The sequence below is a fragment of the Numida meleagris genome, chromosome 7 (assembly GCF_002078875.1).
Source record: "Numida meleagris isolate 19003 breed g44 Domestic line chromosome 7, NumMel1.0, whole genome shotgun sequence".
Classification (NCBI taxonomy): domain Eukaryota; kingdom Metazoa; phylum Chordata; class Aves; order Galliformes; family Numididae; genus Numida; species Numida meleagris.
Genome location: NC_034415.1, coordinates 1,850,664 through 1,872,950, shown reverse-complemented (window position 1 = coordinate 1,872,950; position 22,287 = coordinate 1,850,664). Strand labels below are relative to the sequence as shown.

Here is a 22,287-nt window from a genome sequence, read left to right as displayed (position 1 = left end):
CCTGCCTTCCTGCCTCCCTGCCTCCCTGCCTTCCTGCCTCCCTGCCTTCCTGCCTTCCTGCCTTCCTGCCTTCCTGCCTTCCTCCCTGCCTTCCTGCCTTCCTGCCTGCCTCCCTGCCTGCCTCCCTGCCTCCCTGCCTTCCTGCCTCCCTGCCTTCCTCCCTGCCTTCCTGCCTTCCTCCCTGCCTTCCTCCCTCCCTGCCTTGCATTACATCACTGTGTCTCCATAAATATTTTATGACATGAATATGTAGCAGCCTGCCTTCTCCCCTCTAAGCGTTCAGTTCCATTTCTGCAAATTGGTTTGTACCCTGTTTCTTTTCCTGTGCATCTAGACATTTTCTTGGCATCTCTAAGTCTTCTGAGGTTTCAGGAGATCTTCAGAGAATTGCTGGTAATTGACCTGTTTGGATTGCACACAACTGGAATTTACTATAAGATAATACAACCCTGCATTTTGTTGTTAAGTGCTGGTCACGTTATTAACTTGTGGCCAAACCTAAAAAATGGCTCAAGAGACATCATTTTCCTTTAGACAACTTCATTTGTTTCTTACCGTAATCTCCATTATAAATGAAGGACTTTGGTCTCAGCTTAAGACATTTATGTATTCTTTAACTTGTCAGCTGTGCTTTGTCCAGTAATAAATATACCCACTTTGCTGATTTTTTTTTTTAGGTTGTTACTGTACACTAAGGATAAACCATCAAAGTCAGATGATTTAACCTTCTGGCACTTCTCTAACCACTGAAGAGTTCCTGCCACTGCTAACTGGGTATTGGAAATGTTTTCAGAGAAAGCAGGATTATCCAGCAAAGTAAAGCTGATGTTGTCTCCTTACAAAACAGGAATAATTAATAAGCTTAGGTCAGCCCTGTCCCAAAGGAGTCTGAGTAAGCCCTATTTCTTTTAGATTTATAATGTAACAGAAACAAATCTTGCCCCTAGCTACAGTAGTATGATTCTGGAGGAGCCTTGGGGTTTACTGCTGCTGTCATTTCAACTGCTCCTATTGCAGTGGAACATATCTGATTTCAGCAAAGTTCATCATGTTAGCACCATCTGTAAAAGACAAGGAAAATTAGAAATAAAATTAGAGCCTAAAAACAATGGATTTACAGTAGCCAGATAAGCACTTGCCCTCTACTTTTGTGTAACGTAAGAATTCAATACTGCTGATCTTTGCAAGTAGCAGTGACAACTCATATACACTTCCTTTGGGCCTGCAATAACCTGGAGGCTAATTAACTGCGGAGAAGGCTTTTTATATTGCAGTTTATATTAAATGAATTCAGCTCAAATCCGTAGAGACCAGTAAGCATTTTTAGACAGTCTATCTAAATTTCACCCCAAAAGTAATCAAGCTACATAAGATTCTGGCTTACGAGATGTCCTGCAATAAAGCAAGTATTTAAGACAAAAAAAGCAAATGAGGAAGGAAGGTAGACCAATCTTCTGTCAGTATGTTCTTCATGACTGTGTCTCTCTCTTTGGAAAGAAATATCTTTTACCTCAAAGCTCTGTCATACTGCTCTAAAGTGAATCATTTTAGAAGCCGATACGATCAAGTGAGGAGAGTACTGAAAAAGAAAGCATACTTAGCACTCTATTTCATGGCTTACCGAAATATCTCAATACCTCTCAACCAAATCTGAAGATGTACACTAACTAGAAGTATGCACGCAGAACTCTGCAATGCTACAGAGCAGAGCACATTAGATGTCATCAAGGAATTTCTGTGAGAGCAGTCAAGTCCTGCTTTGCTCACAAAAGCAAGAACTGGAGTGGACACACATCAACACACCTGAAAAAGCATATGCCTCAGCCGATAAGGATGATGAAATGGCATATAGTAACATCATTTGCCACTCAAATGGCAAAACGTCTTTAAAAAAAACCCTGTTCCTTCCAAAATAAGCGCCTAGTATGTCAATAACATCTGGTATTCTCAACAGGAGCTCCTCAAGCCCACCTGCATAATTCACATCTTGTTGGCAGAAAGGTACTAAACAGAGCAGAGCATGCATATGAATACACCACCAGCAATTGCTTTACCCCAGACTTTTCAGATATCTTTATCCTAAATCCAACATAAAGGAGTAGATACCAGTGGGGTTTTACAAAAAATATAATAAGATAAACGTGTCCCATAATTACCATCAGTATGAGTCTATTCTTTTTTAGGGTCAAAATTTATGCAGGGAGTAAGCAAGATCTAATAGCTCCTCCAGTTATGACTCCACTCATTCATTAACACTGTTACAATCTTCACCAGAATAGCTTTAGCCACAAATTAACACACAAACTGTTTACCAGTAGCCTCAGCTATTCCCAAATGGAGCCAAGCTGGTTCCATTGTTCTTTCTCACAGGTCGGATAACATGAAATTGATGAGTTTTTATTTTCATACATTCAGAATGGAATTGTGAAGTAGCAACGCTTTTATTCATTAACAAACGTTTGGCCCTAAGATACAACTCCCCCTTCTAACCATTTTTTTTTTTTTTTTTTATAATACATACTTAGAAGTTCCTGTCTAAGCATTAAAATAAGTCTACTGTATCCTGGAATTCCTGTATTATGAAACCTCCTATTACACCGTTCATCTTGCCAGAGTGGTCAGTTGTCATGATATCTCACCACTGGCATTATCCTACATATTACCACTGAGAAGGTTTAGGCTGAGTCCAGTGGACACAAAAACAATGGATAAAAAACACAATTCCACAGTATTCTTGGAAAGCAACATCTGAATCTCATGAATAAAATGAATGGTTTTCCAAAAAAAAAAAAAAGAGAATTTCTGCTGTAGTCTATCAGGAACTTTTGTTAACGAGGTACAGATAGATTTACATTTTTAAAAAGCTTAAGATTTTGGATTCTTGCCATTTAAATAATCAACTACTGTATAAATTACATTGGCTCCAAACAAAGAGGCTGTCTGACTGTCTGAGTTATGAAAGGACCAGGTAAAAGGAAGTGGAAAAAAGGACAAGCTATAGAATATCTATGAGTAAAATGACTAATATCACTACGAAGCTGAGTTTCCATTTCTTTGGTTTCTTTCATGGAAATTCAAAGATAGATAACAGGAGGACAGATTCAGGAAGAAAAATGAAAAGAGAGACAAATCCTGCAAAGGAAGGTCATATTTACAAATGCTTAATATTCCTTCAGTTTATAGTAAATGATTCATAAGGTGCTTTTTAATATTGAGAGTTTTTCATGACTTCATTGAAGACATGGTCAAGATTAGTAATGAACTAATTGCCATAGGGAAAAATGTATTGCTAACAGTCTCCAAAAATCTAGCAGTTTGGCTTCTATGGGTAAAAATGAGGTAATGTAGCAAAGTCCTGACTATGAGGAAACTTTAGCAGATTTTAAGATCGCAATTAAGATGCACGTTATATCCTGCGCTGTGCTGAAAGGGCTATCTAACGCAGTTAAAAACTGCATTAAAAAAACTATCCAATTTCTCTTTTCCTATGTTTTACTATTTTTTTTTTAAGTTCAAAAATGTTTCTTATTCCAATAATGTAACTTTTCCCTGTCACATAGCTTGCATTTTCCTCAACTTTAGTAATGAAAATAAATCACTTTGCTTTTGATTAAAGCCAGTTTCTCTTTCAGATTTCTATTCAGCATCAGAGTGTATTAATTCTGAATTCATGGCTGGAAGTGAGGACAAGGAAGGCAAAGTGAAATTTACTTTTTTTCTTCTAATTCATAGAAATGTTTCTACTACTTTCTACTACTTTTCTGACTTACAATTAATCTGACGTATTTGTTTCAACTGAATATGTAACAAAACAGAAGAACTTTCAGTTTATGTTTCATTTTCTCACCATTTTTCTGCCTTGGTCAAATATACACAGATCTTTTAACCAGCATCTAAGGAAGTTAACAAACTCATAAGCAAGGTAGATACACGGGTATAAAGCAAGAGCCATCAGTCACTGGTTGATATGCTTTCTCTCAGCCCTCTAAGAACTTTCAAATAATAACAGAAATATGAGTAAATTTCAGCCCAAGAATCCCAAAGCAAATACAAAAATATCTAATTAAGCATTTAGATTTAGTTTGTGTTTGTGCGTTCCTTCTAAGCTAGCAGTTATTCATTTGGTCACAAACATCAACACCTTTTTTCATATTGAAGTCTTCTCTGGTGGCCTATAGCACTGCAGGAAACATTTTGATATGGATGTACAAAGTCATTCATTAAAACATATTTCAACATTTAAGAGTATGTTACTTTTCTAAAGTAAAGATGCCCCTGGTAACCTCCTACTAGAGCATTTGCATTTCATCTTTAACATGAATTAGTTGTGCTGCGACATGACCCAAGCTGCACGCCGGGTAAGACTTGCTCACAAATGCACTTCTGCTTGTTTCATGCACATATTCAGAGCAGTTCTGTTTAATGTCACCATTTTCTGAAATCAGGACTGCCTTCTTTGGTTACTTAGAGGGGAATTTTATCCCCAAAGCCACACACTGGTGTTGTTTGTAATGCCACAGCTAACATGCCATTAACTCAGCTTCCAGGACAGTGACCGCAGATGCAAGGAGCGGGCAAATCCTGCACTCCCTCAGAGTGATCAGGAAAACCAGAGATGTATACTTGAATATATTTCCTTAAGGCAAATTCAAAGTATTTGAATCTGTTCAAATCTATTCGTGTTCAGAAGACCTAACTACTTCCCCGTAACTGCAGCAAGCTCTTTCTTTAGCATTTGGAGAAAATTAAACTAAATACATCTTGCCAGCAACAAATACTCAAAGGACAACTTTTGTTTTAATTACTGTAGACATAGAAAAAGGAGTTCTTTAAAGAAGTCTGTCAACTAAGAGCTATATATAACTCCTGAGGAATTCCTTAGTGATTTTCCCGGTTAAACAGATTTCCTTAAAAATACATTTGTTTGCTGCACAGACTGGAATTACTGTAAAATCAAATAGTCATTTTTTCAGAAGTCTGATGTGACTTGCAGTGCTAACACAGCACATAGTAAACATACATTCATTGGACAATTCAGTTTTGTCTTACTGATCTTAAAAAAATTAGTAGGCATTACAGAGCCGATGTTTCTATCTGTTGAGAAAAGGACCAGAATGAAGTGTTAACCACTGGAGTTGAAGCTCTCTTCCTCTCATTGATGTCAGTAAGCATTTTTCCAGATCCAGAGGCTTTCTGTTATGTTCAGTGGTACTCCATTCAGGGCTGTGATATCCACTGAAGCCAGAGAACAGCAAAGTTTGATCTCTTTAGAGACTCGAGCTTCAGCTAAATAACCCAGTGGACCATTCTCCAAATTAGCATTGCAGACTATGTACCAGCAGTGAGGGTACTACTAAGCTGCAAGTGATCCGAGAGCTGCTCCAGAACAAGGAGAGCAACAGACCGTGCAAACTGCACACAGTCCTAGTTTTGTGCCATTATGAAGTAAAGTATAGTTTTAACCTTTTGCTGCCTTCTAAATTCTGGGATGATCTTCTTTCTCAGCTTTACGTTCTCCTTACTTATTTTGTAATTTTAATATCAAAATTAAATTTAAAAAATGCTGTTCCAGTACTTAACTTTGTATAGTGTTGCTTGGTATAGATTTATAATTGTATGCTACTTTTATTTTATAGCACAATGCCAGTCTGCACTGCTGTGAGGATTAGTGAAGGACATGCAAATAGACATTCACAGGGATGAATTCAGAGGTGGGCAACACAGACTGAGGAAAAGATGCCCAGAGAGTCCGTATTAAGGTAAGTCATGAAGAGAGGGAACAGAAGAGGAAAAGCAGCTAAGTGAACCTAATCTAAAGCACACTTCTGTCAGAATATATGTCAGCCTCAGAAATACACACTTGTACTGGACTAACAGTAACTATTTTCTGTTCCTTATTCCTTTGCCTCTATTTTAAATGAATGCGTATGTTTGCTCAGAACTTAGCTTCTGAAACAGAAGGACAAAATGACTGATCTTGACAGCTGTGAAAAGATTTCTATAATATGGAAAATCTGAATGGCTCTTCATTCGATCACTTTCTCAATGAAAAGATCCCAGGATTAAAGAAATCCAGGGAAAGAGAAAAGATTAACCTAGAAAAGGCAAATAAGCAAGTCAAGTGAATAAAGCTGGGTTTAACGCTTCCTGCTTCAGCAGTGTCCAACAACGTCCAGGTGCCACAGCTTTCACACGTGTGCGGGGTGGGCACAGTTCTCCTACATGCAAACAATGCATCAGCTTGCGTGAAGTGAATCGGGGCCAGCACAATTGTTTGAAGGAGGAGGGATGCACGGTCCCTGGCAGCACAGAAGCACATTTTCTCTCTGGTTTCATGCAACTGACATACCGAGCAGAGGAGCCAGAGAGAATATGGCGTTGTAATGGAAATAAACGATTTTGCAGACCCAACAGAGGGAGGTGGGAGCGAAAAAGCATCCTCACCCCCCGCCCTGGCGGCTGTGTAAATCTGTCCCTGCCAGACGAGCTCCGGGAGGTGCTCAGCGGCTGCCTCCCTGGGAGTCAGTGAGAGTTCAGGTGCTTACTGTGTCATCAGGCTTGACCTTCAGATGCGACACTGCCAGGACGTTTGTTTTCCCACAGCAGTGATTGCTTCAGTCAATTATTATTGCCCATCCTGGAGTGCAAACACATAAGGACTTGATTTACAGTGCAAAAATATACATCCTGAATTTACTTCCTCTTTTGTTTTTGGACTGTCGTAGCATCTCCACCTTAAAGAGATGACAGCAAATTACTTCATAGGTAAATATATCTATGTATAGGGAAGGATAAATAGCAGTCATTCAGGTCACTGTGAGATGAATGTTCAGTATAGCTTCAGATCGGTTGTGTCAGACGTGACAATATATTTCAAGCTTTTTGTTTTTAAAATTTTATTTTTTCTGCTTTTCCCTGAAGAAGTCATCACTAGCAAATTTTGCAATTTGCCAATTTAACCTTTAAATCCATTTTAACACAGATTTAAGATTGTGCATTCAGTTCTTTAAGCAATGTTTAGGTATTACCAATATACTGAAAGATAGATGAGACTGCCTCATGGTAATACAGCTTTTAACCTTTCCTCTCCTCTACCATGACGGGGGAGAATTACAGTAAATGATGGTTACCTTGTCTGCAGTATGGACAATTGATTTGACCTCACTGCATCTGATGCTCTAATGGACTTTGTGGCTGAATCCCTGGAGATATAAAATATGTCCAAGTGAATTGGGGCAGGTTAAAGAACGGACCTGCTTTTCATGGCTGGCTCAAGCTATAATAGATCTCCCAGTTGTTCTGAGAAGAAGATTAAAAATGATCAATATCCTAATCATTAAAAAAAAAAAAGTGGTCGCTTCTGTAAATCTACCGCAGGTATTTTTTTTTTCCCCTACTAAATGCTGGAGGGGGGTATCTGGGTTGTTAACATGTTTGCGTAACAGATGTTTGCTTCTGTTTACTCTCTAGTAACATGTTCCTTTTTATATTAAGAATCAGACGGCATGATTCAGCACTGCTTTCCTGAAGTCATGCTTGTTTACACCATGAAGAGTCAGGCCTTAGGTTCATTTAATATAGATAGAATAACAATACTATAATATTTCCTGAAGCAGAAAATAAAATCAAGGACAGATTTCAGAGAATGATGGCAACTATGATAACTGTGAATGTCCTCACAGCTCTGCTAGCCACAGCGTCTAAGACAAAAATAAAGGTCTAATTTAGGGAGGGTAAAAGAAAAAAGATTTTCCTTGGCTGCTTTGAGTCCTTCATTTGGCAAAGTGCAATTCAACATCTTGTTTATCCTTTCCCACCCTCTCAGGAACATGTCTTTGCTCTTTTCCCACCAGCACACAAGTGAGCTCAAGGTGAGTATAGGTCTGTCCAGCCCTTGGAGCTGCAAGGAGAAAAGCCTTCATGTCCCACAGCTGGGAGCTCACCCACAGACCTTCCTCTCTATACACAGCAGCAATGGGCCAGGCAACTTCAATGGGCTTATACGTATGCATGTGCCTAGCTTCCTGTAAAATCCAAGCATTAAGAAGACAGATTACAGCTGTTCCTTTTGAGGCATGCATGTGTTGATTTGTGCCATCATTCAGTAAACTTGAAATGCAGAGGAGCCCAAATCTCTATCCGGGAAAGTCTGAGGTTGTTTGCACCTGACATTTCCACGTGTTCAGTGACAGAAATAAGCTAATTATGAAGTTTGCGTTGGAAGACGGATTCTCTTTTCCTGAGTTTTCCGAGGTGTCTGGGCAGAGGAATTGGACTGCTCTATCTCAACCGCATTAGACTAATCGACTTAATGTGAAAAATCTTCTAATAGAAAGAAAGAAATGGGTTTTTAAGTGCTAGGACAATTCCACATAAAATTACAGTTTGCTTCTACATCCACAGTATGCAAACAGGTTCTTGCGAATGTCCAACAAATTGAAAAGGCTTTAAATGTACTTTATCCAGTTGTTTGTTGAACAGTATTTACCTTTTGCCTTTCACAGGTTGATAAAAAATCTGAATGTTTAATAACATCCTCCGAATGTTTCAATTTAAGCTTATGTCCTATTCTCTTATATAAAAAGTATAGGTATTTTGAAACTCTTTGCTGAAGACTCTGAGATTGTCTATACTCTGTGGCTAGCACTGAGCTGAATGCCTAGCATCCGCGCCTAGAAGAGGGGAACAACTGCTGCCCCTCCGATCCGGCTATTCTTGTATCTGGAAACATTGTCAGGTGCTACAAGCATCACGCCATCGGAAAGGCCAAAGTTGAGTACTACGTTATTGGAGTAGATGACACCTTATTCTTATTCTTCAACAATTCTAACAACTTAGAGTCCCTCACTGTCCCTTTATGAACACAGATGTCATTTTGAGGGGGGGACAGCCAAAATGACAAGAAGGTGACCTGTCGGTGAACTCAGGAGCAGGTGAGGCCTGTCAGCTTCTAATTTGAAACTGGTGTCAGTCCTGAGGAATGGCTGGTATAATCACATTTGTAACTGATATCCTATAAACGCTGCAAACATTCACAGTGCGCCTGTTATGAGTAATATGAAATTAACAATTCGTGTTTATGACACAAGACACCAACTGAATCAAGTAGGTCTGCGTAACTGGATCGGCCCCGTCTGTCTTCCACAGCAGCAGCACATCGAACAGCTTCAGCCAAAGCCAAATTACTGTGTGCTTATGTTACAATAGGCATTGTATTTATTTTGAAGACAAACTTTTGTAACTATGTGTAAAGTGAGGACCTCAGAACTAGCTTCCAGCTCAAGTTATTGCATTTAAAATTTCTCTCACTCGAGCCCAGCCCTTAAGATATTTGTGATTTTTGAGTTTGGGACCTAACAAATCACGTATTGTATCTCAAATTTTCTGAATAACTGAAGGGAAGGCTCTGTGTAAATCTTCTCTTTCAGACACATAAATTACCAGCTGCATGAATACTGCCATTAAGACATGCAGACAAGTGCAAGGGGTGGGGACAGGGCAGGATGCCCAAAAGACGTGGAGTTACAGAGAAAACAAGGCATTTGCTCACTGAGTAATTTATGCTTAATCTGCCTTCACTGTAGCTGAGCAAGAATGAACATCACGAGGCAGCCTGTCAGGCACTCTCGTTTCACTACCACCAAGGCATTTTTCTGCAAATTACGTGTTTCCTTCCAATATCTAGTCATTTCACCTGGATTTTTTTTATTAGGAAAAGTCAGAATCGTAGTATGTAAAGCTAAGATTTGAAGTTAGGCTCAAGGATAAACTGAAGCTAAGGTACATTTCTCATTTGAAGACAGCAAAATCTCACAATCTCTTGCACAATTATTTCCAGCCCAGACTGACAGAAGCCCTAAATTCCAGTTCCTTTCCTGACTGTGCTGCTGCCAAGCTTGGTGCACAGATTAGAACGTCCTTTCCAATCACATTCAAAATAAAAGAAGAACCAGACAATGAATCCATTGCAATTATTACACTGGAATTTAGTTAGCGGAGCTAAACACATGCGAGTCCAAATCCCAACTAGCTAGCAGAGCTTTCTGAGCACTTCCATTCTTCATGTAGACTATCCAGTGGAGCTAACAGCCTGCTGTAGTGTAAATAGGCAAATACCACTTATTTCCATTTTCTACAGAATTGCACCCCACAGAGCTTCAGCGATGTAACCAAGGCCACATACGGCATTACAGCTATGGTTCAGGCACCGATATCCCTTGTCCTCTGGCCCAGCACTAACACATCACACTTCTAACACGGCCTAGTTCAAGTTGCTGGCCATGAATACCACCTAATTAGCAGAGTAAAAGTGCAAGTGTGAACAGTCATTTTCAGAACAATGTGCCAGCCCTGATAACACCAGTGAAGCCAACCTACAAAACTGCTACAACCAGCCTACAAAACCCCATCGTACCGGAGGAAAAGGAAATGCCTAGCTCTATATTTTACGATCGCTCTCCGCCATCCAAAAACTCACCTCTGAGAAGCATCCTTGACTTTCAGGAGCCTGGGGTGAAAGCTGCACCCCGCTGCAGTTGATGCAGTCACCTCTCTATGTGTACAACTTCTCACATTACTCTGATGGTGCAGCGCAGTTGTTCAGTGCTCGGATAAAGTACAGAAAACTTTGTTGGTTATTCAGATCTTTTCTAGAACCTGGTAACATATGTTTTACTTTTCTTCCTACTTGCACAGGTATAGTTCCCCACATGGTTTATGTGGAGAGCCTGCTCCGTGGATCAAGGCCCAGCAGAGCAGCAGGTTCCTGCAGTGTCAGGTTAGCTCCAGGGGCTGCTGGGCAGTGGTACCGCCTCAGGTAGCTCCCAGAGCTGGCAGGGCACAGCGCCTTGGCCATTATCTTTTGATTTCCTAGCTAAGGAAGTTTATGTGTTTACAGTTTTCATTAGAATAACACTAAGATCGAGCATAAGCCCAGAACAGAGGAACTTACAATTATCGATAAAAACTAAGCTTCCCACAGACGTTCCTTGTGACCCTTGTACTCCTGACTTCCCTGAGCACATCGCACCAGCCATGGCTGTGCTGTAGGAAGGAGGCTGTGGTGGGCAATGCTGAGCTCCTGCTCCCAGCGCTGGGCCCGTGCGAGGCTGCCAGAAAACCAGAAGAAAACAATGAAGAAAAAAAACGCCAACAAAAAACTATGGTCTTTTCTGAAAGGTGGAAAGTAAACGAATGGGAAAAAAAGCCTTTGTGGTCAGAGAAAACTGATTTAAAAATCTTGAGAAAATTCCCCACACGTGGAAAGCAGCGGCAAAGCGCATCTGTTTTCATGACACAATTTGGTGATATTTTGAGCACTGAGGTCCAGCACTTCCCCTTGACCTCAAAGCAACACTTTCTGTTCATACAGTTAATATTAGGGCAGCTTCCATTCCCTCCAACTTTAATTTTGAAGGTAAATAAAATTACTCCTTTCAGGGCAATCTTGAAGAAATGCACTGTGGCAAATTTGAAAGCAGGCTTATCCAGTGAAGAGATCTAGGAGGGAAAATGGGAATATAAATGTATGTCCCAATTTTAATTTTATTCATTTCTAGTACATTGGGGTAGGCAGAATTGGAGTAGCAAGAAAAGGAAGTTTGACTGTTGGGGTTTTTTTCTACATCATGCTGAACGGAGAGCAACATTGCACATAAGCTCGCTGTGTGGGAGATGGTACTCCAACATGAGGCTTTTCTCTGATCAGCTTGAATCAAGGGCTTGAACATAAGCAGCCTACACCTCATCGAGCTCCTGTAACTGCTGTCTTATGGGGGTTTTATCCCAAACTTCATGAATATTTAGCGAGCCCTCCGAAATGAATTGGCACTAACAGTATACACTGAGACCATGAACCAATGATTGGGAAACTAGTCTGGTTCAAATCCTTGCTCTGCTCAATTCCCTCGCAGGTTTAGTGACGAGTTCATAAATAACAGCTCTTTGCTGACTGTAGGCCTCCCATACACGAGTGCCCTAATCACTGAAGATTTTTTTTTTCCCTTCTATACACAAATTCCTTCTGCTTGAGAAAGTTTCTCTTCAAAACCAATGCATTTACAAGGTAAGTGCTAGTTTGGGTAGCTCAGTACTGAATTTAAAAATAATACAACAATATTTCAGACAAAAACCATAATCAGCTTGAAGTGAAACGGCATGGATTCTGAAGCCCTTGGCTGCATGGCAGCCTGTGTGCAGACCCTGGGCAAGCTCCAGCACTGCAGCAGTGACCAACGAAAAATCACGGAAACAGAAAGGCAGCATTAAAGCCATCCATTAAGCAGTGTTTACATTTACTGTGAAGTGAATTACAGAACTCCCCGGCAGTGTTTGAAATTTGAGGGCTTAGGAAAGCCACCTGGGAGTGGTACCTCAGACACAAGATGTTATAGCAGTAGCAAAATGGATGGCTACATCTTACCCGCTGGAGCCCTCCTCCTCCTCCTACATCCCCAGGAACCAGCAAGGCAGAGGCAGTGGGACGCCCACAACTCACATCCTTTCCTGTTTCTTCTCACTGGTACAGACCTGCAGAAAGACAATATGGATGTATTCCAAGGAGGCAGCATGGAAGCAGACCTGGATGCATGTGACAGAGCTGAAAGTATCCCATGTAATTAATGAGCAGTGAAACAAGCGGTTATTTATGTTGCACACTTCTAATGAATGGGAATTAGTCGTGTCTTTGATTCTTGGGTGGCTTTTTATGCTGCTTATCTGATGTTTGAAAGGAAACCGTACTGAATATTTTCTAGTCTGAGGAGGATTGGGTGGCTAAAACAAGACCTAACTTGTGCTTTTGGCAAAACATTAGGAAACTAGTTTCCAATTTTGGAAGTGTCTGGATGTAGTTTTCCGTATTTTTTTCTTTGAGTTTTCCTGACTTCAGTCAGGAGGTGAAATGCCAGAAATACCCAGAGACAACATATCTAACAAGACCGCTCCCCCATGGGCATTGCAGCCCGCCGGGTGTTTTTCCAAACCACCCCTGAACTCTGAACCTCCAAATCATTCACAGATCTCTTCCACTGGGAGATGAAACCACATCGCTGTGTGACTGGAGGAAGGAGTGCGGTGGGGAACCGTGAGGGAAGCTGTGCTTTCCCTTGCCTTCCTGATCTGGGATGGAGTGATGGCCATGCTCACTGCATCAGCCTCTGCTCGTGCCGGGTGCTGCGAGTGCCCGCAGGGATAAGCATGAGCTGAGCAACGTCTGGTCTGCGGTCACCCAGAGCGTGAGCACTGCTCTGCCTCTGCTCCAGCTGGAGCCCGAATGGAGCTTAGCTGGGAGAGCCTCCATTTCCCATTACATGATGGTATTTTCTGTTAGACACTAAAGCCCTCTGTCCCTGATGATAAGCTGGTTTTTATTATGAAATATAACAGTTGTATTGTACACGGCTCTTCTGTACCATGCAATTTACAGAGTTGTTCTGGTGGCTCTGTCATTGACAGGGTGCCCTTTAAGGCAGGACTTGTAGCACATCGAAATTTTCATGGTTCTAAGCTAGGGGGAAAAGAAATATTTCAGTGGCTGAAAACTCCGGTTAGGTAACTATTATTGAAGTGTGTACAAGATTGCATGTCAAAACATTTTTATTGTTAGCTGGTAGGAATTACATTGACTGACAGCAGCAGTTTAACAATTGAACCACAGCGCAGTTTGTTATTGTACCTGTTTCTCCATAGAACAGCTCTGTATTTTAGCAGCTGCTATCATTTTTAAGTTACAAAACCTGTCTTTAGAAATGCATGCTCCCTCTCTCCCACTTTCAGTATCTTTACCAAGTCGGTACGAGACAAGTGAGTAATAAAAGGGATTTAAAGCATTTTGTCTTGTTACGTGGCATTACATTACCATGGCCTCTTAATAACCTAACAAACGTATACAGGAAATACAGCTAAATTGAATATGGAATCATTGGGAGGAGGAAGGGGTGTTAGGTTTGGGGTTTGGCTGCTTGGTGGGGGCTGTTAGTGGTGGCTTTTTTTTCCTTTTTCTTTTGGGGGAAGAGAGGGATCGGAGAGGGGTGGAGGATGGTTAAGACAGGACGTAATTGTGTTCCTCTAATTTCGCAGTTAATTGAGACACTCCAAACAAAGGATTAGGCGGAAAGCCGAGTTTTGCATCAACCTGAGATATTAAGGGGAAAACGAACTGACAGCTCAAAAGAGACGGTCAACTTATAGCAGCATTTTTTTTCTGCCAAAAAGTGGCCCCTAAATCCCCCTGGCATTGCTCACGCGCGTGCCTCACGTCGCACGGGCAGCCCGCAGGCGCACCCCGCTAGGTGGCGGGCCAGGCGCTGCCTGGGACATGCCGTGCCCGCAGTGCGGGGGATGGCCCCCGGCTTCCCTCAGCCGCTGCCTAGGTATACTGCTATCACATGTGTTCTGTATTATGCATGTGCTCAATATTCGTGATCTGATGGTTATCTTTACTTGAAAAATACTACCTGCAATCACACAGCCGTCCTGAAAAATCCTAGATTCTTTTGCCTTGAGACTTTCCAAGCCACGTGTATGGCTACTTACCAAAAAGTGTTTCATACGACCACGTTCAGAGGTGGGAGTTCCTCAGGTCTGCTGCTATGGGCTCATATAGCATCCATATCCACACCTGCATATTTATCTTACATTTTAACCCCCCCCCCAAAAAAAAAGTTTTTTTCAATGTTTTTGTAGTCTAGCTCAGCGTAAATATCACAACTGTAAAACAAAATATTTGAAAGCTACAGAAATGCTTGGGATTGGAAACTTCTGTTTAGATGGGTGTACTTGTATTTGTTCAAGCAGGATGCTCTATCAGGCAGCGACGCTAACCGTGCCGCCAGCATTGCGCCCGTGCCGGTTCTTGCTCCTATCTGTTCACACAGGTAACTGTGTGCACAGTGGCCGTGACACCTGGCTGAGCTGCACGTCAGAGGCGCTGCGGCTGCTGGGCTCACCTGAGCATGTTCCCACGTGCTGTGCCGTGCTGGCACTCTCACGGCTCCACACGATGTCTGCATTTCACCCAACATCCCGCTTCAACACCATCGCACGGCTGCAGCAGCTGCTGCTGGAGGACAAATAAGAAAAAGAAATGGGAAAGGAGGTGGTGAGCAGAAAAGTAAAGCGGTCTCAAATAAGGAAGCCCTTCATTTTTCATTTGTCTTTGGAGACTAATGAACGTGCACCAACTTACTTGCATAGCTTCCACACGAAAAAACTGTTTTGAAAATGAATGCAAAGATTCACTCCTGGGCAGAGAGATTTCAAAGCAGTGGAACAGTTGGCTCTTAAAAATGTTTTTTAACAGCAACACTGAAATCTCTAATGGGTAGCAGCACGAATAGGGCAGCATTAATGAGTTCAGTCCTTGCTGGTAAACTACTGCCGTGCTTTTGAAGTAAAAATGTCAAACTGTTTTTGTTTGTTTGCTAGGAGTCCATCTCTGGCTTCCTCTTTCTTTCATTTGAATGGGATTTGGATTGTGCCTGTCATTGTGAAGTAGATTGGAGAAGAGTCAACACAGATGAAGATTCAGTTTGAATAAAATTAAAACAGTTAAGTTCTGTTGAACATCAGTTTGGCTCTGCTTGAGTTGCCAGGACTCCTTATACAATTTGGGATGGGGGTTGGGGTTTTTTTGGTTGATTGTGATTTCCTTGGTAGGAAGGCTATGTCCAAGACCACCATCCAGTAGAACGAAGGTCTTCCACCCAAGGGCAGCATCTGTTATCTCCACATTCGGGATACTGTGTCCAAAACAGGAGATAGCAGCTTTGGAGGCACGCGATTTCAAAGTATGAAACAGTTCCAAAGACCACTTGGGCTTGACCTCCAAATGCCTGAGATAGATACAAGCCTTGAAAGTGACCCTCGACACCCTGGGAACTTCTGTGGAAAAAGCTGAAGCACCCAGGGGTGTATCCCTGACTGTGCTGCTGAGTCAATTAATTACAGTACACTAAATGAAATGAAGCTTTAATTAATGTTGGAAAAGAGAAAATAGTACTACATTGACAGTTTGTGAACATACATGTTAAATATATGCACGTCCTTACACAGCAGGAAAAGGAGTTAGAGGAGAGCAGTTTTATATCCTAGTAGTGCCTGTTATCCGGGCAGAGCAAGGAGCTGAGGAGACATAACCAGGAGCAGCTCCTTGCTCTGCAGCGATGCTCACGCTGCCAGCAGCTCGCTGGCACAGCCTCACCACACCACACCAATGTCCCACTGCAGCCCAGCAGGCTGCCAGGGAACTGCCGTGCGAACTGGCTGGAGCAGCGACAGAGCCCAGCCAGCTCCCTGCATCGGCAGCAAGCTCAGCAACACACTGAAGCTGGATGAACTTTCACCTTGGGATGGTTCACTGTCTTGTGCTCAGAAACAAGGAGAAGCATTGCTAGACTGTCCCAGCAGCACAGAAGTGTCGCGTAGACCCGGGAGAAGTGTCAGTTTTGTCTCAACTACAGACGATCCTAACACTGTGCAAGCAAACACCCTTAATTAAAGGTAAGGACAATACATTTTTTGGCCTTGTTCAGGCATCAACATTTGGGTCTTTAGGGAAAAATGCTTCACAGAAACCAAGGTATGGTTTATCTTTTCCTACCTCTGTTCATCTCAAAATATGGCTTTTCATGCCTGAACTTGCATAAACTATAACATCTAGTTCAAGCCCGAACAGTCACTGTGGCTCACCTATTGTATAAATGCTTGCTGATCACACTGTACTGTGTGATGCTTTTACACAGCATTTAGAATGTGCAGCTGCATATGGGAATGTAGGAGGGGTCAGCATTGAGGGGGTTCGCATTTAGCACTGCCTACTGGAATCCCAAAACTAAAAAAGGGCCAGAGGAGAACAGCAGCATTTTTCCTTCCATTCACTTGTAGTCAGCGAGCAATTCCTAGGATCTAGGTCTGATTTCACAATTCTGCACAAGCTCCCCTGCAAATCTCTTCCAATCCACAGTAATAAATTATTTGTAGGCACCTGATGATTGGATTGAGATCTGAAATGAATATTTACTTTGGTCCATGAAGCATGTACAAACTATCTATAAGCAGTAACCTAATCAAAACTACCCATGGATTTGAAGAACTCTGTTTGAACAGAACAATCACAAGATCTGTAAGCATATTCAAGTTTTTCTGCCTCTCATTTCAGTACAGACAGTCAAACTGAAGAAAGATCTGTAAATGCTTGTCCTTTTTGTATTAGGTCAGAGATAGAATTTTGCTCCAGTGAAGGGCACTGCTACCGTGACATAAAACTGTGTGACATAAAGTAAATTAATACAGCAAGAGAGTCCAAATGTCCATGAAAAATACGTTCACCTACCTTGCCTGTCTTTCCAACCTTTTCTTTGTTTCTCTGATTTGTTGCACTCCTTCCTATGATCTGCTTTGGTCACTCTCAATATGAAAAACTCATTACAGCAGATTTTTTTCAAATTGATGCCAGCTGATTTAATTTCAGGAAGAAACAGAACCTTGTTAAGGCTGGTTAATTCTTGCAGCTTTTCTGATTTGAGCTTCAGACACTAATGTACCAGAAGTATTTAACAGTAAAAAGATTTAGTATTAGGAGCATGAATTTGAAACCAACACAGTTAATTTATGTGAAGCCTACAGCAACTTTGTGATCATGAATATTTGCACAGTTAACAAACCCAGAGTTTTCATCAGCCAGACAGACACAGGACAGGTCACCCAGCCGCTGTGGCTGGTTTGTTTGCAATTTGTCTTGTGAATTTGGAATTCGTGCCACAACCCTCAGTAATCACTTCAGTGATAACTTCTGGGACAAGTTGTTCATCAGATGCCATCCTCAAGCCACATAAGAAGCTTCAATCTTTTAGTCAAAAAGCAATTTTGTTCTTCACTTTGTTCCTAAGGGCTGGGTTCTGCACGAAGTTCTTGACTAAGAATAGCTCACCCTGCCCGTCCAACCCATGGGCTGGGGCAGTGCTGTGAGCGGCCCCATACAACCATCCCCACACAGCTCTGCCACTCACTCGCTGACCCCAGGCACTCCCTGCTATTCCACACATGCAGTGCTGTTATCCCATATCCCTGCACACATATTGGGCAAATTCATCTTTTTTTTTTTTTTTTTTTAAATGTCACAGATATCCTCCCTGTTATTTAGATGGAGAATAACAGACACACACTGATGTGGATGTAGCTGTCTGTATCGCTTCTAAATATCTCAGCAGCACCCCTTCGGGTCATGCATACACCAGTCCTTACAAATTTTTTTTTTTTTTCTTTTTGAGTGCAACATGAATTTGGGTGTCATCAAGCTACAGTGAGGTCCCCTTGCATTCAGAAAAGCCAGATTAAATATGGCTGCATGAGCCAGCGCTGATAGGTAGGTGTGATGCCAGTTTCTGTGCTACAAGTAACTAGGTAACGTGCCCGCCCCGCATGGAAGTTACCCATACCGCCCAGAGCTGCTAGTGCTGGCTTTAGGGTGAGATCCAGGTTTAGCTCCTCTTAGAACTGGATCCAAGCTTGCATTTCATATCAAAGCATGTAATCCTATCACAATTCTAGCTACCTGGGACAAATAAGTATAATCTTACCAGTAAAAAACATAATCAATTAATTAATTTAGCGGACCGTTGTTTCACCTTCATAGGAAATACCCATCTTACGACTGTGTTAGTAGAGGCTCCTGATCATTCTGCAAGGTTGCAGTGTAGACTGTGGGGCTTAGAAAACCAATCTCCAGTCAAAGGGTCCCATCACCCATTTAACATTTAACAAGAAAAAGACATTTGTCAGTCATACCTACTGAAAGTTATGCAGCCAAACTTGCCCCTTCTAGATACACGAAGTGAATGCTGTATTAACAGCTCAACATATCTTCAGGTATCTTTAATCTCTTTCCTTGCACTCAGTTCTTTTCTAGGGCAGTCAGCTCAAGTCAGACTCACCTCACTGGCCCAGCATAGAAAAAAAAATCCAAATCTTCACTGTTGACCTTATTGTTCTATAGACTGTCGATTCCAAGTCATCAAGTTTCAGAAGTTCAGAGGGATCAAGCTCTGGAAAAGAAAAGCAGAAAGAAGGAAATTAACCAATAGACAGGATGAAGACACTACTTCAACTGACTGACAAATGGCACTTGATTTTGCGTCATATGGTTAAATAGTAATGAAAAGAATTTCTCTAACCTCTTTCAGGCAGCCAGCAGTCTGCAGCACATTGGGCTGCTCCCACGGCCTGCAGAGAAGAGGGCTATGTGAGCAAGGGCCACACAAGACAAGTGGCTCCCTCCAGAGCTCCAAATGGACCTGCAGCCCATGCTTCTCCCCATGGGAACAAGCTCAATTTACGCTCTGGTCTAAAGAGAAAATGAGAGGCACCACCAGAACCAGAGCCAGGGGGGATGGGTAACGGGGCAAGTAAGAAGCCTACCAACCCTGTTCAGGCTGCTCCTGGGAAGAACAACAGTGACAGCAGATGGCAGTGCCCAGGAAACGGCTGAGGCTGTGGGGCAGCACTATTCAGCACTATTTGACTGCTGGTAGGCAGTGGCAAAGGGAAGGCAATGGGGGCAGCTGCAGCCCACGGAGCTGGGATGAGGCCACCTGGGATAGACTCTGTCCTTATCTCCCAAACCTAAATAGCCCTCCTTACAGGGGCAGGTGCCCAACAATTCGTTCCAGCTCCGGTGCAGGGCCGAGGGAGCTGTTCTGAAAATTCAAAACAAAGAAGAAAAATAACATGTTTGGCTAGAAGAAGGAATTTGCAAAATTTCATAAACACATCATGGGGATTTATTTAAATACTCTTTCCAAACTTGCATAACAAGGAAGTAGATGCAGATAATTTTTATGCATCTCACCAACACTACAAACAAGACCCATTTTTCAATCACGGTATTGAAAATATGTCTCCTCCCTTGAGTTACATGTAGTCAAGATTGTCACACGGGGATTTTTTTAAAAAAAATTCCATAAGCTGGGAATATTTAAGATAACTTTCAGAAGGTCTTTCTCTACATTTCACTGTTTTAAGTCTCCTTTCATAATTATGTTTAATGCAATCTCTGCAAAACAAATAAGATCACTCATTTCCCACAGACGTTCTACTGCAATGAGCTCAAAGACAGTGGAAAGACAGTGGCAGAGATAAGCAGCTGAGAGTGGACAGCCATGTCCTCCAGCCAAGCAAACCCCAGAAAGTCAGACAGTGTTTTTCATTGGTCCTTTACAGTTCCTCATTCAGAGCTGTCATGTTTCTCAACTCACAGAAAGAAAAGTCTATTGGAGGACATCTAGCAGAGGTCTCTCCCTCTCTCTAGCAGCCCTCTGCTATGCACATGAGCCACAGCTTAATGCAGACACATACACCTCTACCAGGTTTTCCTTAAAGTATCTGCTTTTCAGTGACTCGGCTTTTCTTGACGTTGTTATACTTTTGAAATGAAACTTGAGATTCCGCCTTTCATTCAAATGGGGATGGTAATTCCCTAGGAAATTATTTCTTATTCTTAAGGAATGTTTGCATTTTCACAAGAGCCAAAGAAACTAAATGTCTACGCTATATGTCTAAGTTACATGTAATTTAACAAGGGTTAGATTAAGAACAGAAATAATTTGGAAAAGTATCTGTTTATGTTTTTTTATTCAATTATTCCCTTCTACTATTTGTAATAAATATTTAAATATTGCACACAGCAAGATAAGTGAAACATCAACACTGCAACATGGCACTGATTCAGGATGCACCACTGGATATTAGACTTGTCAGGCCTTTAGGACGCAAGCTAGTCAGTGAACATCAAGTACATTTTTTGATGAACTATTTGCAAATTAGATGTATTCCAAATGTTTGCTCATTTAATTAGAACATAAAAGATGATTTCTTTGACTGGACCTTGCTTCTGACCCTTCTTGCTTCTGTGTGGTTTGTATGGTTCTTGGCTAATGAGATATAGGATACGCACTAAACATTTACACATTAAAGGCATCCCTCATTCAGCATGAAGGTGTTGATACATCAAGGATACCTCAAACATGCTGAGATTCCAGCAACTTGTCAGACAAATTAGCACCTTACCAATCGGGGGTAAAATTGAGTTTCACATTTCTCCCTGGTGGGAAGAAAAAAAAATCAAAAATCACTGTAGTTTAATACTTTCTTTGTAAATATGAACACAAAAGGCCTTATCACCTCTGTAGTGTAAATTATAGCCCTCACTGACTACATGATTTTTAATTCATTGGTTTTAAGTGATTCCAGGCAGTTTACAGCAAATCTATTGTGTCATTCCTCTCTTAGGGCAGACACTTCTATTAAGTCTATTTCCTTTACAAATGTTTAAACTCTACATCTATATGTATCAAAACGGAAGGAAATCAAAGTCTTAAATTTGTATGCTCCATTATCGTTAACTACCAGGGGCTTTTAACCCAAACTCTGAGGATTATGTGGATTTAAGGGACTGTACAGCAATGAAACTATGATGGTTTAATTTTTTTTCAGCTGACTAGCGCTGGAAACTAGTGCCTAAAGATTCAGATTGCTGGCACCCTGTGTGAGACATTCAGAGGACCAGGAAGACCTACCGCTGGGTAATCCAGCCTAATGAAGTATCCCGATAGACTGAGAGTAAGGGTAAAGTCAGCCATAGGTGCTCTACACGCTACAGCAGGAACCGATGACCATCCAGCGCCTCTAAATCACCAAGCATTACACAGCATGGACTGAGGAAACCGCAACACGTGCTGCTGCCTACACAAGATTTGAGAAGAGGAGGTTACTACCATAAACCTTAAAGATGGGAATTATTTATGCATCCAACAGCTTTCTGCAACTTACGTAGCCGAAACATTTACCTCACCATGAACACATCACAAAAAACACACATGTTCCAAAATTGTGGTCAGCAAATGAAATCAACCTGTAACCTATGCAGGAGGAGGCCTGAGCTTTCTACAGAGATCAGGCTTGTACCCATCGGTCATTTCCTTGCTTTCCACTTGCCAACTTCCTCATTCTCACTAGTCTCAAATTCATATTTTTTTTAAACATAGAAAAGAACTAAGTAGAGTATCTACCCGGTTGCAGCTGCTTGAAACTCTTTCAAAAATTTAGTAATTATCATCATGCTAATGGCTTTTGCCATCAGCCTCTCTCCCTTTATCATTAAACCCTAGCATCCAAACAAAACATACATCCCTCCCTGTTCCACAGGGAGCGTGACTATGATTCTACAGCCTTAACTTCACCTTAACTCCTGATGTCCTGTACGCGGGCACCTTCGTTCAGAGATTTCAAGAA

The 22,287-nt window shown here is 41.6% G+C and overlaps 2 long non-coding RNA genes across 13 annotated transcripts in view; one reads left to right on the top strand and one right to left on the bottom strand.

Moving 5' to 3' along the window:
- Positions 1-15,544, top strand: part of LOC110402498 — a 267,102-nt gene extending 251,558 nt beyond the window's left edge. For 7 of the 10 annotated variants that reach the window (XR_002441136.1, XR_002441137.1, XR_002441133.1 and 4 more), the window contains 2 exons: positions 678-5,759; positions 7,854-10,480. This is a non-coding gene — a long non-coding RNA (uncharacterized LOC110402498). Of the gene's footprint in view, positions 1-677; positions 5,760-7,853; positions 10,481-12,526; positions 13,809-15,426 lie in introns of those variants that run through there. The other 3 variants (XR_002441131.1, XR_002441134.1, XR_002441135.1) reach the window with 3 other exon arrangements.
- LOC110402501 lies at positions 943-15,412 on the bottom strand. Of its 3 annotated transcripts, none has more exons than XR_002441142.1 (4): positions 14,949-15,412; positions 10,952-12,528; positions 10,478-10,605; positions 943-1,061 (listed from the first exon to the last, which is right to left on the bottom strand). It is a non-coding gene; the product is annotated as an uncharacterized LOC110402501 (long non-coding RNA). The 3 variants fall into 3 exon arrangements; XR_002441143.1 differs by having other exon boundaries at positions 10,478-11,108; positions 12,422-12,528; XR_002441141.1 differs by having other exon boundaries at positions 10,478-12,528.